The sequence below is a fragment of the Necator americanus genome, chromosome III (assembly GCF_031761385.1).
Source record: "Necator americanus strain Aroian chromosome III, whole genome shotgun sequence".
In the NCBI taxonomy this organism is placed as follows: domain Eukaryota; kingdom Metazoa; phylum Nematoda; class Chromadorea; order Rhabditida; family Ancylostomatidae; genus Necator; species Necator americanus.
Genome location: NC_087373.1, coordinates 26,688,678 through 26,708,021, shown reverse-complemented (window position 1 = coordinate 26,708,021; position 19,344 = coordinate 26,688,678).

Below are 19,344 nucleotides of genomic sequence, written 5' to 3'. Positions count from 1 at the left end.
GAAGAAGAAGAAGGAACGAGAATTAGGCGAGTTTTTTTAACCAATATATGTAAAGTCACCACTATTTAAAAATATAGTGAGGTAAGAAAAGTACACAAAAATTGGAATTTTAGCGAAAAATGTAAACCTTTAAACTAGTGGTTTGGAGTAATGGCATTAAATTCCATTCGGATGCAAAAACTAGCACTTGGTAAAGTTTCGTACGTAGCAATACGCACTAAATTTTCATTTTATTCCATTTCTCGCATTTTTAAAAATTTAGATTGACAAGCAAATTGATATCACAATATAAGGAAGCATCAGACAGAAGAAAGAATGACAAAGGATAGAAAACATTTTTATTTTTGTTTTGCCAATCAAAATGTCTGTTTAATCTTTCTTTACCCACGTGGGTGATCTAATTATTTAATTGCAAATTGTTGGATTGGCTCATTTGTTCTCTTAGTAAAACCAAGTAGTTAGTCGATATAGTTTGAAAGAGGAAGTTTTTCTAGAAAAAAAAGAAACGAAAAAGTATTGGGAAAAAAAGAGAGCTATCAAAAACAAGCATCAATAGAAAAGGAGCAGATGTGGTGTGTAATAACAAGCAATAGAACTCTCACGACTCACGGGTCTGCTGCCGCGAGCTGCTGAACGCTACTTGGTGTTTCCGGCGTGAATTCCGTAAACAATCCTTCGCAGGCGCCAATGCAGTAAAACTGTCCGTTCTATCGCATATTTCTGAGGAACAGCTAGCTGGTTGGACGAGAATTTCCCCAGAACCACTTGAAATTTTGTTTTGGTGCAGTAGTAGCGCCCTCATGTTTCTCAATTCTGTGTAATCAAACGTCTCGAGCAATTTTTATCTTTACTCAACAATTCTTCAAATACAGGAAATTGTGAGATCGCAGTAGGCGAAGAAAATGACTCTGTCGTATTCAGTTTCGAAAGTCTTCGTGTATGAAAGTTTTAACCGATCGGGGATAGATGATCAATGTAGAAGGAATGAGATATGGTAGAGGCTGAATGTGTTCAACTAGAAAGACGTAACGAGCCTGTCGTACCGTAACTCTTCTAGTCTTCTACCTGTTTGGTACATCTTCCCCCTTGCAACGTAAGTGCTGCAATAGAGAGGATGTCACGGTAACACTGTTGAACACATTCGACATCGAATATATGTGATTTACAAAAGACAAAGGGTAAAATATTTGCGTTAATTAATTCGTTTGGACCAGAGCCGTGAGCGACTGGGTTCCCCGCGATATTAGGCGCACTACAGGAAGACCGCCGACCCGATGGTCAGATTTCTTCACGAAGTCCTTCAAAGAAAAATATGATGCTCTTCGTGTCCCACGCGAAAGGAGGAACCACTGGGCTACTCTGGCACGCGATCGGGACACATGGAAAAATTACTGGCGCCCGCTCGACCAGTTCGAAGATCAACGGGAGTCAAGGTAATCAAGGTAATTCGTTTGGATGCGCTACCGGGTTCACTTCAGTTCGGAATCTCAAATTTAGAAACATCACCATGGCGAGGTTTGTTGAAAGTCATACATGGAGACAATTCAGAATCGCTTGAGGTTTGCGAACGCGCTTCTTGCTTATACAGTGACTTGAGGTGGCTAACCGAATTTGGTTCCAGATTCTAAGGCATCGCTTATGGTGCACTATGCTTGACTGGAAACTTGGAAACCTAAGAAAAGGACTGGCAAGTGTTCGCAAACATACGGAGAAAATCTTGACAGGAAATTGATCCGAAACATTTCGAAAATGTTTAGGTTTCTGAAGGGATTTAATTTGTTCACCAGGAGAAGGAATTTGCAAAAGGATATCGAGTACGATGGATCTCAAATGCATATATGTACAGTTCAAAGATATTCCAGAAAGTTTTCAAAGATGTCAAAAAGTTTTCCTTCCTAGACTTTTTTCTGTGGTTGAAGAACAGGAAAAAACCTAAGTGCTTTTACCGGCCTAGAGGACGTTTATGCATTACCAGCCGTCTCCAGCTACGTAGCTTAATACAAATATTCGCAAACATTCACGGATTCAGCCCTTCAGATTTGTCCGAACATTTGGAAATTAGCTTAAAGGCATCACCCCACGAATCTGAGGTGGTGCAGATTTCAGGTGGAGTATTCTTATAAGGGATAGTAGATTATGGACAGATGGGATGATTCCGTCCATTTCTTCCTACTTGCCGTAAAAAATGGCGCGCTCCAGTCAAACTCCTTGTAGAAAAAGTGCGCCGGAATACCCGAAGCCGTATCTTCCGGGCAGTTTTTTTACGGAAACTAGCAAGAAATGGACGAAATCACTTTCCTCCCCATAATCTACTATCCCGTATACAAATACTCCACCAGAAATCCGTACCACCTCAGATTCGTGGAGTGATGCCTTTAATATATTAGCAATGTCAGAAATCTGCAATGTAAGTTGGTAGAAGATTCTGGAAAGTAGTTTCTCCACGAAAGTAATCTTACATCAATACACTTAGGAACTCACGAGAAAATGTAAGCAGGAAAGCAAGTGCTGGAAGCATTAGCATAAAAACTGTGTGGAAACGCACTTGAGGTGAATATGCTTCCAAGCATGAAAGATGCAGCGGTGGGAACTAAAAAAAATTGTCGGTATTTAAAAAGAGGTCAAAAGTCAAAAGTAAAAGAGCAAATTTATCAAATCCTTAAAATAAAGAAGTGAGAAGAGCAAGACAGAAATCTCAGCAGAAATCTGAGCTTCCCATTCACAGATACCCGGCTGGATCCACAAAATAGGGACAGTTGCAAATTCCTTTCCCGTTGGGAGAAGGAGCAACAAAATGAATACGGTCTTTCGAAAAATGATACGATCTAGCAAAATTCACTGAACAGAGTTCAAAATGAGAATGAACGTCTATTAATAATAATCTCAGAGAACAATGATAAATATAAATAATTAAAAGAGAGTTGTGCGCACGCCGAATTTGTAAAAAGTTGCAAAGAAATTAAGGGCAAACGCAAATGCAACCTGTGCTACCGTCTGATTTTTTCGAGGTTTCTAAAGAGGATGGAAACAAATTGAACATTCTGTTAGCGCCAATAAAATGGGGGCATTCATTTCAATTCGATTTGATTCGCTGACTTCCGCTTTTTTTTACCACGATTGTATCTAGAAATAAATAAACAACAATAAATAGCAGCAAATAAGTAGTGAAAATACAGAGAGATTTCAAATGCAAATGTGAATCGAAAAGTAACGACGGAACGCATTCACGAATATATATATATATATTCGTGAATGAATAGTGAAAAACAGTAGTGAATACATGGAGACTTCAGAGCAGCACTAAAACTTTTCTCAGCAAACAATGCTGAGGAAAATCGAGCGTCGCCTTTTCACATACACACTCGAGATCTGTGATCTCTGTGATTTGGAGCAGAGTGCTCACGGCAAACGGTAGCGGCTATGCAGACATGGTGGCAGTAGGTAAACATAACCCGCAAAGTTGTCACCCACGACGACGCCACGACCTCACTACAGACACACTACAAGATCATAGAGAACGTATTTGAACAAGGTTCGAAAGTAAAAATCAAAGGATGGTGGGAACAAGAGAGAAATGTAGCGGGAAGACGTTGAAAAGTGATGGACAACGTGCTAGGACAACGAGTGCGAGCGCGGGAGGGGGTGCCTAATTCTGAATTCAGCATTTTTGAAGATGCCTCGTTTTATAACTTGAAAAAATTTCATTTAGACCAATGTTGACTGGAATTTCTAGCAAATTCACATAGGTGTTGACATGAGCCTTGAATTGGTGCTCTAACTTCTGAGAATAAAATCAAATTGTCAACCCAGTCCAAGTCCATTACACTACGCAGGAGTAAGAACTAAAAGAAAAGAATGTAAAAATAATAATAAATATGAATAATTAAGAAATAAAATAATAGTGTAGTAGATATATCTAGATAAATGTAAAAATAATAAATTTGTGAAGCTGCTATCGCACACCACTGACCACCTTCGAAATGCTCATTTTCTAGTGCAAAAAATGCGGTTATCTTCCCTCATAACAACTGAAAAAGAAACAAACATGGAAGCGTGTGGACTGGTGCCCCAGGCCGAAACGAAACGAAAACATCACCTTCTCTGCATTGATACTCGTCTTCGTCTTTCCTCTGTTATTCAGCGACACGCATTAAAAACTGGTCTACACGTTAGCAACTGCTCCAATCGACAGTGTTGTACAATGTACGTTGGTACTATCTCACTCGTTGGTAATGTACGGAAGAAAGGGTTACAGGTTCTCCTACTTCTCCTGGGACGGAACTGGAATACTGTAAGAGTGCAGAGTTTATTAATTGATCGTATGTCCTCTGCGAACTTGACTGAGTTCAACAATTTGTTTTCCGTTGACATTTGTGTGTTTGAGAATCAGTGGAAAGCTCTTCATTGCACAGTACGGATACTGTACAGTAAGGATTAACTGCTACGAGATGGTTCCTGCTGGCCAGAAATGGACAGTTCTCTACGTAGCGAATAAAATACCCGGTAATTCACACCCGCGTCCTCCATGATTTTCTCCCGATTAGGGACCGCTGCTCTAATGATTGGTACTAAAATAGTCTGTTCCAACTCATATTATTATTGCACATGAGGCTAAAAACGTCAAACACTTTTTGAAATAATCTCTTCTTCCGGAGTGATAATCTGCGATAAGGGAGAAAGCGTTCTTTTAGATAGTATTGCAGCTAGAAGATAAAGATAGTTTTGAAAGTTTATCTTACGTATTATAGCAAAAAGTGAGAAGAAAAATGAAACAAAGTGCACAAAATTAAGCATGGATTTAAAGATGTATCACGAAGATAATCCTCTTCATAACAAATAGTAAAAAAGTTAATCTCAAAGAGTCTTCGATATCAAAATGAAAGGTGGGCGCAAAACCAGGTGACATTAACAGCACACAAAATGGTGTCACTTCATGTTTAATCCATTGGAAAAAGAGTGCAACAGCGAAAATCAGAGGAAAAAAAACAACGTTTTAAAACAGCCTAAAAACTGAGAAAATTGCTCCAGTCTCCTGATTATAAACCTATAGGTTATAGATTAGAAGGGTTTATGTACAGGAAAATGGCGAATTCCGAATTCCGAAATTCTTACGAATCTGAATTAATTTATAAATGAATGCAAAGGAAGCATTGTCAGGTTTTTCTCGATGTTCCGAAAAAAAGAACTGTGAAGACGAACGATGTCAGTGAGTACTTCTTTTCCGGTGAAGTAGAAGAGCGACTTGAAAGGGTCAACCTTAGATTTTTGGATAATTGGTATTCCCTATTTTTAGTGTGTGTAATCGACAGAGGTTGTTTCATAGGTCTTTTAAGACTCAACATGAACCATAAGACAAAAAAAAGTATGAACAACCACTAATCGTTGTGCAATAGCTATCCAAAGACACGTGATTGAAATGCACTTTTCCATCACATTAAAGAAAATTTCGCAATTTTAAGTTCTAAGTCAATAAAGGAAGGTTGAGTCGGAGGTATGAGGAGGGACGTTCGGTTCAGTTCGGTTCGCCGTATATGTTTGCCGCTCTTCCTTCCTTGCATACTTCAGCAGTGCGGCTCGGCTTTTTTCTTAGGAAGAACAATTTTGGGCTCGTTTGTTGTTGTACTTTGTTGCCGTAGTGGAATTCGATGGATGTTAGCTTGTTCTGGATAAATAATGTGAGAGGGTAAGTTACAAATATTCCGATTTTCCAGGCTCTGACGAAGGCGACGACGCCCCGCAACGCTAGACGTAAAGGAGAGCGAAGAAAACAAGTGGATATAACCAGCAAGAACAAAATCTTGTTATTTAATAATAAGAAATTGGTTACTTTTTCGGAAAATTGTTGAGCGATGACCATGTCCTTACGAAGGTGCTCAGCAAATGATTAAGATGGACATCTATCATATCTAGATCATTTTTAGGATTTAAGTATGTGTGCAATACAGTCGGTGAGAAGTTCGACTGTAACTGCACGGTCTATGGTTCGAAGCCGCTTATGAGTTAACCAAGCTTTTCATTCCTCCAAGATCGGTATGTCGGTACCAGACCTCTCTGGGAGGATAAAAACACCACACTGATACAGGCGGCCAGCCGCCGCAAGTCATTGTACAGGTTGCGCATGGGCTCATAAACCTCCAACGATCCTGTGTAGACGAACGTGTAGACGCATTCCCATAAGGATTGATCAACGCAATGAGCTCCATCGTTTATCACCACGATTATTAGAATAGGATATTCTTGTTAAAATAGTTCGACATTTCTGTTTCCTGATATGAAAATAAGTGGGCATTTAAAGGCATCACTCCACGAATCTGAGGTGGTACGGATTTTAGGTTGAGTATTCGTATACGGGATGGGAGACCATGGAGAGGGGGGTGATTCCGTCCATTTCTTCTTAATTGCCGTGGAAAAAAACGGCCCGGAAGATACGGCTTCAGGCGTTCTGGCGCACTATTTTCTCCAGGGAGTTCGACTGGAGCGCGCCAGCCTTGTGCGGTGCTGCATCTTCCGGGCCGTTTTTTACGGCAATTAGAAAGAAATGGACAGAATCACCCCTCTCTCCATAGTCTCCCATCCCGTATACGAATACTCCACCTGAAATCTGCACCACCTCAGATTCGTGGGGTGATGCCTTTAAAAGAGAGCACTATTTTGAGATTATCTGAAGATTTAAATGTGATGCCCAAATTCCGTCACGGACTCCGTCAACTAAACTATGTAATGAGGTCGTAGAATGTGTTCGATGAGTGAGACGCATTAGCCGCAACGCACGCTCCTTATCTGCTTGAGATACGATATTCATCGTATATACCCCTATCGAAGGTGTACCACGCTCATCCGGTTTGACATATTTGGGGTCAGCCGTGAGCTGCTAATTTTCTGCGCTCAAAGGAGAATGAGAAAAAATTTGCGCGGTTGGATGAACTCTTCGAGGAATTCTGAAATGTCATCAAATTGAATTCCTCCGACAATCATACACAAGACATGCATCTTTTGTTTCGTTTTTCGCTTCTTCAGACACCATTCGAAAATCTCAAAGGTCTCAGGTTTTTGTGGACTTAGAATAGAAATAAGTGGATAACTATAAAGTGTACGGAGTTGGTCAATCCCTATAGGGATGTGCCACCAAGTTCGACTTCAGTTTAGAATTTTTATTTTTATTTTGTTTTGAATTTTTTCGTTGAGGTTTATGAACGCCTTACAATGACTTTGTGGGAGCTAGCCGATGAATCAAATCAGTGTTTTATCCTCCCAGACAAGTGTGGTACAAATTTATCGACCCCAAAGGAACGAAAGGTTTATTTTCTACGAATCCCCATTTTCTAGCAAAGTCCATTTTTCCATTTTATCTCTCAGTAATTGCTGCCCTCCAAGTCCTTCCTTGGCAAAGTGCATCTCAACATTTTTACTTTAAGGAGCAGTGATGAAATAGAAGAATAAGAAGAACAAGGAATAAATCAATAATGAAGGGAAACAAACTATGTGGCATACATGATCGAATCTTCATAAATTCATCTTCAATGACTCATTGCTTCATATCAAAGTGTTGAGGCTGTTATTATGTCAAATGTTCTCGACAGGATTTTTCTAAAAGGACTTACAAGAAGGTGTCTTTCCCTTTATCAATACAGATCAATTGTTAATAAATTCACCTTTTCGGCAAAATTAAATTTCTCTAATAATTTCATCAAAACAGAAGGTATGTAAGAGAAAACCGCTTCAAAAAGTTAAACCGAGCAACTTTTTAAGAAAGTAGAGTGTTTAACGAACGGAAAGAAACATGAGACGAAATACACGAAAAAAGAAAAGCTATTCCAAGATAGAATCAGAACAGGTTTGATATTTTCATCTCCCCGTGTAAACAGGACCTTTCCTAACATAATTTTAAAAAATACTTACGCCATTAATTTCAAAAAACCTGAAATAAAAAACGTAGCAAGTTTCTGTGGAGGGAAAAAGATTATAGCGGTTTTTAGGATGTTACTTTGTTACGGATCAAAAACAAAAGGAAGGGACTGAATATGTTTTGGATATTCAGATCATTAGGTTCGCTTATTGGATCTCTTATGTCAGAGATCTACCCGTAATTTTTGATAAAGTGGGGAAAAATAAAATAGGAAAAAAAGAAGGAAATGGAAGCAAAAAAAGCAAGCTGAAAGTTATAGTGGGTTCTTAAGAGCTGAGCTGTACTTCGGGTACACTCCTATGTGGTTAAAAGCGACTGTGAAGAAAAACGCTGGTTTTTCTTGTGTTGTCCGAAGAGTTCAGGAAAACTCAAAGAGAACTGTACAAAAGACGTCGACTGGAAGAAACGAATTCTGAGAATTTCACAATTGCCTTTGATTACAGCGTTCCGTTAAAATTTCGCAAATGTAAACAATAGGAACGAATGTTATCAATGTTTTCGGCAGTTCCCCTCTCGAGAATGTTTGGAAGACCGTTCCTTGCGTCCTTCTAGCGTGATAATTTCCGCTTTAGTGAGTCGACCTAATCTCTTGCACTTTTCTTTTGTCAAAGTGTTTTTTTAAAGATTCGACTGCATTCCGCAGAGTTGCTGGTGATTCTGAATTTGCAGAAAGAAGTTGTGTTCAACTAACTGGGAAGTTAGCGGCATATTTCTGATGTTTGGGATTAGGCGGATTGCAATCATTAGACACACATGCATAGTTTTGTGTTGTTTATGTTTACATGGAGGAGCGCAACTGAAGCATTTGTTATTAAGAAACAGACAATTAATATATCGAGTAATATATGTACGCACGACTCATTTTTATAGAGTTTATTTGTGTTGTTTGCTCCTTGTATGCTTAATTCATACACACATAGACAATCATTGTAGTAAATAAATAAACAAATAAATAAATAGACAAATAAATAAATTAATGGTGCAAAATAAACAAAATTAAGTAGGCGACAATAAATAAACCTTTCATCTTAGTTTCTAAAAAGAAATTAAGATTAACGAACAGTCTGTTCGATGAATTTATAGTCTAGATCTTGTAGTAAGCAGCCAAGATTGAGGCGGCTGGAGCGCAGCGGTAGAGACCGAGGGGACCCTTGCTAGCACCACCCATCTCTGCAGTCGCTGGTAACTGCCAGCTCAACCGCGCCGCTTAAGCAAATGCATCGTAATTCATGTCGTTTTGACACTACTACATATAAAGTCAGCATTTTTTAGCACCACAGGAAAGAAGAAATCCATCTGACACGTTGCGAAACGGCAATGACGACTGACGCACAAATTCTGTTGAAGAGTTTGGAATTAGACGTCCCCCACAAATCGAAGAATTCTCCTGAATCTTTCGCTAAAAATCCGGTGCAATATCCGGAGATCTAGATGAACGAAAGAAAAAGAAGTGCGAAACATCCGTGAAAAGAATGGACACGTCGATGAAGTGCATGAAATTGGATGAGGAAGGAACTAGACGCGGATGGTGGCCCTAGATTTTATGGCGTCTCCCCTCTCCTCAATGTTGGATTCTTCACGCTAGTATTTAAGCCTAGTTTTCTCCACATGATGCCGCATTTTTAATTCTGATAAATAATAATAGATAAAATTTTAGAGAAAAAATCAAAACACAACAAAAGGTATGACACCCTAAAGTGTTCAGGACGTACGTAGCTTCTCTCTGCAGGTATCACAAACGAAAATTCCTAATACTACTCACAATTTCAGATATGAGAAGCATCAAAACCATCGGAGAGCTCATGTTGTCCAACAGGACAACTATTTACGCCTGCGGAAGTTAGAAAAAAAAACCGTATAGAGTAGATTAGTGTTGAAATTACCTCACGAAGCAACGCTTTACATTTGTGAGCGATGAAATCCACCACGCACTATTTCATTTTGCCAAAGCTAGGGGTGTAAAAAATTATGTCGTTCGGTGAACTGAAGCCCTGAGGATGAGTAGCAACTGAAGCTTTTGATTCCTGCATTTGCAGTCCTAACAACTTGGAGATAACCAGCAGTGAAGATTTTCTTAGACGCTCGCGTTTATGTTGGGAAAAGGAGTCACGTGTCTGAACCACTAGGAAACGATAAAGGTGAGGGAAGCAGTCACACATGCTATCGAAAATCAATTTGAATAACACAATCAGAATGTAGAAGTGATCCAGGAAAGAATATAATCACTGTAATTAAATTGAATGAATGAAAGAGAGATTTAGGAGGGAATGAATCGATGGAGGAGCTACAGTCAAGTCAAAACGACGTGAGGCACGGTACAAGTGCGTAAGCGGCTCAAAGCGGGGCGGTGGAGCCTAGCCGTTAGAATCAAAGTGGGACCGTCATGAACTGCAGCAATGAACGGCGGTAGCAAGGGTCCTCACTCGGTCCTAGTCGCTAGGCGGTCTCGCTTTCCGAAGCGTTTCGAGCGCAACCGCTTGCGCAAATGCACTATGCTTCATGTCGTTTTGACTCTACTACAGACGCGACAGCGCAACGAATCGTCATCCTCCAGAATTGGCGATACCAATGCGCGACATTCATCTCTGATCAAAGTGAATTTATCGGCGTTGCAAATTGAACAACAGCCTTGGATGTACGAATCAGTGATGAGCGGAAATCGCGTTAATGTCGATTTAGAGCAAAATTATTTCATTGCTTTGACCGTAGAAATAAATTGCCGTAGGTTCCGTCAAATGAAGGCAGTCACGTTGTCCAGAAAAAAATGCTTGCAAATAATTAAACAGAAGTTGAACCGTCCTTAATGGTGGTGAGCTGATAATTCGCCTTTGAATTAATTCGTACACATGTCATGACAACGACAATGTGCGGATCAAAAAATACGAAGTTAATCCCCAGTTGGAAATTTCCAAGGACGATGATGCAGTGCTGGAATTCGCTGATGTGTTATTTCTTCTGCTCAGTGCAAATCGGAATTTAAAAGAAAAAAATTCCAAAGAACGTGAACAGACGACAGGAGAAAAGTTGGAGAATTCGTTGCGCGGAACGACGAAGAGGAGCGAGAGATGCGACACGGATGAATCTCGATTAGTTGAGTGCAGAATGTGGGTAACAACAACAGCAGTTGTATTTTTTGAGCGAGCGCGCGCGCTAAGACTGCGACGCTGGAATCGCGTTAACCTTGGACGACGGGTCGTCATCGTCGTGCCGGCCAACTTGCGCAACACCGCTTAATGCTGTCTTTTGGAATGCGTTCCTTCTTCCAGATTCTTTCCCGTATTTGTCGTTTTCTTGCTTAGATGAAATAATAGAAGGATAAATTCTTTGGTGCATCAATCAGGGGATGCGCCAACGCGTTTTACTCCAATTCGGAATAGTTGAGGTTTCAGAAGGATGAACACATCAGCGTTTTTATCCTCGCAGACAAGTCTGGTAACAATTTATCCACCTCCGAGGAATGAACGGCTTGGTGAGCACTGGGGCAGTTTCGAACTATCGACCATAAGATGGGAATCCTTATGAATATGCGAGACGAAGATGTGCATAAAGCGATAAACAAAATTTGGCTTTGTAGACGATCCATTTGGAATCTGTTAGAACGATTGAATTCTGCTCTCAAACGTTCGCAGTACCAGATTCACTGGGTTCCGCGCTTCACTACAGAAAGAAACAGTGGTGAATCTCACCAGAGAAGGCTAAAAATAAGAAAAGATACGAAAAAGACCTATGCAGTATTTGAAACAAGCTTTCTGATTAAAACGGTGCGATTGTATCCCCAGAGGATGGAACATCTCCAGAAGTGCTCATGTTAGCATGGATAAAAAGTAAACACCGTAAACGTAAAAAAACGTAAAAAGTGACTGATCAAATAATACTACTCCACACATTCGAGAATTATCAGAAGGGATCACGTAAAAACCTAACACTGACGTCACCGAAGATACTTAATATTAGAAGTAGTAGATGGTAGTAATGACACCGCATGAATTAACTGATTCTTTGAGCGAATGACGGATTAATGAGCTGATATCCGGTGTGTATAAGGACAGATTACCGGGAGGATTCCCGGATTTTTGATTCTTTTCAACAAGAGCTTTCTTATAAAAGTTTTCTCAGCAATATTGTTCTATTCTAATTTTCAGTACAGAGACATACGTTCGTGTGCATTTTCACCAAACCAAATGATTTTATGAAAGTAGTGCACTCAGGAATTTACTCGTTCACTTCCACAACCATAGAAAAGCCGACGTAATTAAATTTTTTTGGATCTACTCAAAAAGCATGCAGATAGAACATGGGAAACTTCTTCAACAAGAGAGATTTCAACGTTCATTTAAACATAGAAATCCAAAAAAGTTAGAAACACTGTAGCTGGCAGAAAGTTAGACGTTTCAATGGTTTGACCATCAGAAACTACATCTATGGGAAGACAATGTCGTTTTCCGGACAAAAAATTCCTTAGGAACAGGCATCTGTTCTATTAGGTAATAGGCAAAAAACACCTCCAAATTACATTCGGAAGAAAAAAATCCAGGGAGAAATCACGAGGTCCATGTTAGCATGCAGTTAGCCAGGTGCGCCCGATTCCGTGATTGGGAGATTTTGCGAGAATAAACATTTGCAACGAGGGCTGGTTGAAATACGTATTGCGGAAGTGTTTCGACTCTCACGCTCGCATTCAAAATCAGTCTGTCAGGAACAGCTGTTGATAAAGGTCTAGGTTACGATCCGATTAACAACAGTAAAAAAGAAAAACGATTCATCGGCGCGAGCGCGGAGCGAAGCAAAACGCAGCACATCAGCTTAGTTCCTTAGTTGTTTATGCCGGACTATGAGATAAAAACGGCGCTGGAAAAATTCTGTGGAAGAGACGTCTACCGTATCTGAATCCTTAGGCTACATTATATAGTAGAACCATGTAATGTAGCTTAAGGATAAAGGATAGAGTGGCTGGCGTTAATCAGTCCGCTTTGTATCCGGCACCACGGGATTTACGGCTTGAGGTTTTTTTTTTAAATATAGCTCAAGTATTAAATTTTTCAATATATTGATCACAAGAGAGATCTAAAGATCCGAAATTCTGTGGATCAGAGATATTTAATATGCTGAACCTAGACCTTACAGGGAGTGCCTGAAGAGCATCGAAATCCAACAACGCATACCGGGCCAGGGTGAAGTTGTACAGTGACGCGAGTAGGCTTTTCTTCTTGTTTTTTTCCACGGAAAAGCAACATTTTCATCAACGTAGACTAAATAATCCTGGCTGCTTTGCCGAGAACACAAAGAACGACAGTGTACTGTAACGATACCGAAACCTACTAAATTTACAGGAAGGAAAGAGCGTCTTGCCTTGCAACACTGTTTCATCAATTGGATCTACATATGTCTCTTGTGCAGTGTTTTACAGTTTCCATCAAATACGAAGTGAGTTTATTCAAATTCTATCACTTTTAAGTTACTTAGTTCGACAAATTAATAACCCGAAAAGATGAAATGAAAAGCCGTTTCATCTCTTCGGGTTATTAATTAATAGTTAATTAATTAATAATTAATTACTCTTCGGGTTAATGGAATCCTCAGCATTCGAGGAACGAGTTACGGAATGACGTCGAACATCTTTCTTAAAGAAAATGATGACTTCTTCAACAAATTTGCTAACGGCTGGAAGCTGATTTCCCTCAAATAAGACATTTGAAGAACCAGATAATGAAAAAAAATGTAGAAATGGAGGTTGTCATAGAATTTATTAGAAAAAAGCTGCACACATACGCGAAGTTTTCGAGTCTTCATGTGCTGGAAGAGAAGAACTTCGATCAATGTCCGTCAATAAATAATTTCATGAGCGCTTGACCGTGATCGCCTACATAGCACATGTTTCTAAGGGAAGCTTATGACTTCAGATGCTGTACATACTCGACGGTGGTGGTTCAGAAAACGTTGATGTTTCCGATATCAACGATAGTAACGTATTATGGGAAAAAAGAATGGAAGAAAACTAGTAGATCACAAAAAAGTGCTAAAATGTCAAAGATCCACTTGAATAATCGATAAAAATCTTTGTTAAATAGAGCTAATGGATTGCATTCCAGAAAAATTGCTCACACGCTTCACCACTACGGAAATTATATGGAATTTTATAACATCAGTAAATCCATACATATGTTTCATAAAGAGGAATAAATGTTATTTCTTCTCTGTCGCCTATTGCAATTGCATATTCAAAAGTTTTTCGAAAAAAAAAACTTTCCTAGTGAATCATTGTACTAACAGGCAAATAACGCAGAAAAGATTGAAAGAGAGAATCCTGAAGTGCTCCGCGATGGCGTCGACCTTAAGAGGAGAGCGATGGAAAATCAATCATAGCAAAACATGGGGTCGTCGGACGATGGCGACGGCGAAGAGGGCATTTCGAGGTTGAAATAAATCGCCGAAAAAAGAAAAGGCCAGGTGGATTCGCTGAAAAACACCGGCCGTTTCCGTTTTGAGCGCAGTCTTTTAATCGATGGGACGAAATTCCTCTGACCACGACTAGACTAGTATGCCGGAAAAGACAGACGGTGGTGCTGGACGGTCTGGCTGATTGACTGGGTGCAGATCTTCCATGTATAATGTGGGGGAAAACAGGAGCCATTACATGACTAATGCCTTCACTTTGGCGCACAAAATCGGCCGAAACATTCCTTAGAGGAAGAGTTTCTTGGAAAGTGGTGTAACTGTGAAATTACGGAGAACTGAGGTGAATTATGAGGATAAGAATTTATTCGCGATTGAGACTAAGCTACGAGGATGAAGGAGGAAGAGGAGGAAAATATCCTACTTCTATGAAAATTGATTAGCTTCAATAGGACCCTAGAATAGGAATGTGGAAGGAACATTGCGAAAAGTTGGTAGAATTTCGTAGGATTTCCGTACGTGTTTATTTCTTTGGTTGCATTTCTAGTTACTTAGTCCACTTTCGTGTGCCTATCCACAAGAAAAAAAAAGATCATTTCATTGAAGTCTCAACCACAGATTACTACTTAGAAATCCCTATCGCGCAAGAGACTCCTAACCAAAGCTCCCATAGTCCTCAAATGAAGAGAAGTGGAAAGCATCTTCAGAGTACGAATGGAATCACAGGTATGCCATCTTGATCGGAAAGTACTCAGAGTCTTAAACAATTCCATGTAGAAGCGTAGATGGAGACGGATTTAGAAGTTGCAAAATATGTTGTTATTCTTTTCAGCTGGTTAAAAAGCTAGGCTCCATTGATAAGACTAATAGTTTTCTTCTGAGGTGTTCGAGGAAGTAGCTAGACATCGATAAAGCTTTCATAAAACACTTACTTATAGTAGCGGCAAAGAAAGATATGATTAGAGAAAGTGTTTTGCCAAAGAGGGAACAGTTGATGTCATAAAGAAGAGCTCCTACATAATAGATTATTACCAATGGACGCATAGTGACATTGAAAGAGAGTGCAACCCGAAAGTACATCTGAGTACAGCTGAAACGAGTTAGTGCTACAAATTTTTACAGTCACATGTTTTCACAATACAGAGGTAGTCCTCAGCCCAGTCAGCATGGTAGGACCCACTCTTAATCTCGTACTCGAAGCAAGCCACTACCTGCGTTGCAGCGATACGTTCGCAGCCACCTGCGAATGTTTCCAAAACTGCATCACCTCCCACCTAAACACTTACGCGATGTTGCGCCGTAAATCAAAACGTTTCGGAAGCGGAATCTATGACAAGAATTGGCGAGATTCCTCGGGCGTTCTTTTTTTCTAGCGAAGCTAATAGCCTTCTCTTATCTTGTGTGGAACGTGGCTGCTCTACAGCGTCCACGGATGATCTGTGATGGACTTTGACTAGAAATGAGTGAAAACAACTTCCTGTGAGGTTCCTGGGAGTGTAGACATCCACTGTGAGGAGGGATGCCAAAAAGAGATTGATGCACAAGCGATGATATCTAGGACAACGAAATGTTTTTCCTGTCGAACGACTCAGAAAAGAATGAGTGCGTTCGGAGAAAATGACTGTAAATTGTTACAGAATTATGGCCATGGATGTTGTGGATGGTCAGGGAATTCATTAGAAGGGTGGCTGGAGTGGCAGTTGGGTTGAGAGATTCCTACAATTGCCGCAGCATCGGGATAATGAGGTAAGAGTAACGCAGATTAGGAAAACTCTGTCAAAGACATTTCTCCTCTTCGAAACATCCTAATGCAGTGGTGAAACGGATACGCTTCGAATGAGAAAAAACCAACTAAACAGTAACCACCAAACTTTCAGGAGAGATCGTCACAGAGCATGGTAGAACGAGGACATGAAAAGGAGAAAACATGGAAATCCAATTTTTCGTTCCTTAATTCAGTTGAACAATGAGTCAGATCACAAAGCAATGCCCGAACCGCACCTCCTAACTGGGTCGACAACAACACGCGAACGGACGGTTGACGTCACTCGGATCACGCTACGCAGATACCTGTTTCCAGATCCGTGGACTCGGAACTCGTTCTGATGATGCAAGGTGATTCAAAGTTTTATGAGTAATGCTAGACACTCAACGGAGTGTGTATTCGAATGTAGTCACGCTCAATTATTCGCAGTCGACGTAGGAAAACTTTCCGACTAATAATTATTCGAAAATTTCTTAGGAAAAAACAGCAGTTTCTCGCCCTGGAGACAACGCCATAGATTATGGGGAGTTCAGAAATTATTTGAAGAATAATTTGTTTCCTTCTACTTCAAAACAGAATCGCAACATGACATGTGAACACTGTAAACAACAGCATCAACAAAAACAACGAGTCGAACTAATCTGTAAACATACATGGTGCATTGCAAACGATACAAAAACCACCTATGGATCTAAGTACAATATAATTCGAGAAAGAAGAGGTTCTACTAGCAGCAAAAATTCGACTCACGCGGATTCGTGCACCAAAACATGAGTGTTTTCGCTGATTCTGTCTCGTTTACTAATTCATTCAAAAACAACATGAGATAATCCAATTCTGAACGTTCAACGGAATCCAAAAAGTGCTTTCTTTGCGAAATTTTAGTAAATTAGATGTGAACATGAGAATGACCTAATCTTCCAATAGGAACTTAAAGGCGTCACTCCACGAATCTGAGGTGGTACGGATTTCAGGTGGAGTATTCGTATAGGGGATAGTGGATTATGGAGAGGTGGGTGATTCCGTCCATTTCTTCCTAATTGTCGTGAAAAAACGGCCCGGAAGATACGGCTTCGGGCGTTTTGGCGCACTATTTTCTATAAGGAGTTCGACTAGAGCGCGTCAGCCTTGTGCGCGCGCCGCATCTTCCGGGCCTTTTTTTACGGCAATTAGGAAGAAATGGACGAAATCACCCCCTCTACGTAGTCTCTCATAACGTATGCTAATAGTCCACCTGAAATCCGTACTACTTCAGATTCGTGGGGTGATGCCTTTAACAATCGCTCTCTCCTTTTCAAAAAAAAAGTATTTCACGTATCAAAAAAAGGAAGTAACACCTTAGTTATCCTTTCGGCACACCACCATTTGTAAAGAATAAACAAATAAATGGATAAATAAATAACTAGGACTGTTTTCTTATTGATTTGCTTGAGCTGTGGCTAAAATTGGTATTGATATTTATTAACAGCTAACGTTTCGGCGTTTTCGCCTTCGTCAAAGCCTGGAGAAATCAAAGTCATTCGTGATTTATTCTCTCAAGCGCCTCAGCTACTACAGAAAGCATCCAAACGTAGGCAAACTCAAACAGCAACACAATTCAAGGACAGTTGAACATGGGCAAAACTAAGACTGTTTTATTCCTTTTTTTGGACGTACCTTCATTGCACATTTTCCGCAATTCTTATACTTGCTTGGCCTTGATGTGTGCTATAACCGCCTTCAATTCACTTTTTGGAGAGTGGAGGTGAAGTGTAGCGGTAAGAATCGAGTGGGGACCTTCACTACAATAGCACCATCCAGTGCTACAGTGTTCGCGATGGTCCCACGTCGATCCTAACCGCCACCTCCACTGCGCCGTTTCGAGCACAATAGTTTACGGAACTGTACCGTGCTTCATGTCGTTTTGACCTCACTATGGACATTTGGGGCCAGATTAATTCAAGCAACATATTTTCCCTTTGTACATGAAATAGTGAATAAAGTGGAATGGATGTAGAAAAAATAAATCGCTAATGTCGCTTTAATATGGTTTCTTTTTGAGGAAGTTTTTCTTGTAAACGTATGAGTGGTGGTCACGATTGTTACCAGTTTAATTATGACTGACATCGGAGCCTTTGTTAGAACATCCGAAGTCAAAAGATGATGCAGCTTCACACTTCTTGCCTCGTATTCTTACGATATGTAATTATAAGTACTTTTCTTTGTTGGTAAATATGAAGAGGGGCATGTAAAGCGTGAAAAAAAGACTGGAGAAGTACCGACGTGATAATAGCACTTAGAGAGAGGTGGAAAGAATGAGGAAATAGCAGGAGTACGTGCTCGATCGATTGCAAAGACAAGTTTGTTATGTTCTCTGGTGTGATTTCGTTTTATTTTCAGGATCTGCCGAGAGCAACAACGCAGGTGCTTATCCAAAAATGAAAGCCACAGGCAATTTGGTCCTTAGTACGCAAAAAATCCTGAGGAAATTGCTTCAAATCCAGGACAAATGGAATCTAAGAACGAAGGAAAATGTTAACGACGCCTTAGAAGATAATAGGTGCTATTGTCAAACATGTACCTCCCGGTACCCAGACTTATTTACATCAACAATGCCCATGTTTGTGAGGAGGAACGAAATTGTGACAAAAGAAGAAAAGATCGAAAAAGAGCAGAAATACGCAGATAGATGAATGACATAAAGGGAGAAAAGATTTGGAAAAAAAATTCAACTGGAAATCACCTCGCAAGCGTTTATAACGCCACAAACGTGAGTTATTTGTGAAAGAAATCAGAGGAAGAAGATTCGAGAAGGAAGAGATGAAAATAAATTAGCGATACAGCAATCTCTGAGCAGGTTTCTAGTGAGTCGACGATAAAAACATCATCCTTGAAATGAAGAGGTCGCCATCATGTTGCACCCTCTTATGTTCACGTATGCACTCGAACTTAATGTTGACAGAGAAAAAGTTCACGTAATCATTCCATGTACTTTCAATGCCATTCTCGTCCTTGTCGGAAAAGAATGATGGTCCTTCTGAAGTCATTCGAACACAAAGGTATGAATGCTTATTTTTCACCTCATTGACTTAGTAATTTCTAGAAATGTTTGCGAAGATTTATGATATTTGCTGACAAAAGACACTCGGCTTGGCCCGGTGTTCTTCAGTCAGCGTCTCTGCGTCTCTACGCGACAATACTCCAACTATGTTCGTCCTAAATGCTTGCGACGAAATTAATTCGATTTACTGCGAATAAGAGAGGATAAGAGGGATAAGGGATAAGAGGATTTAGGAACTTA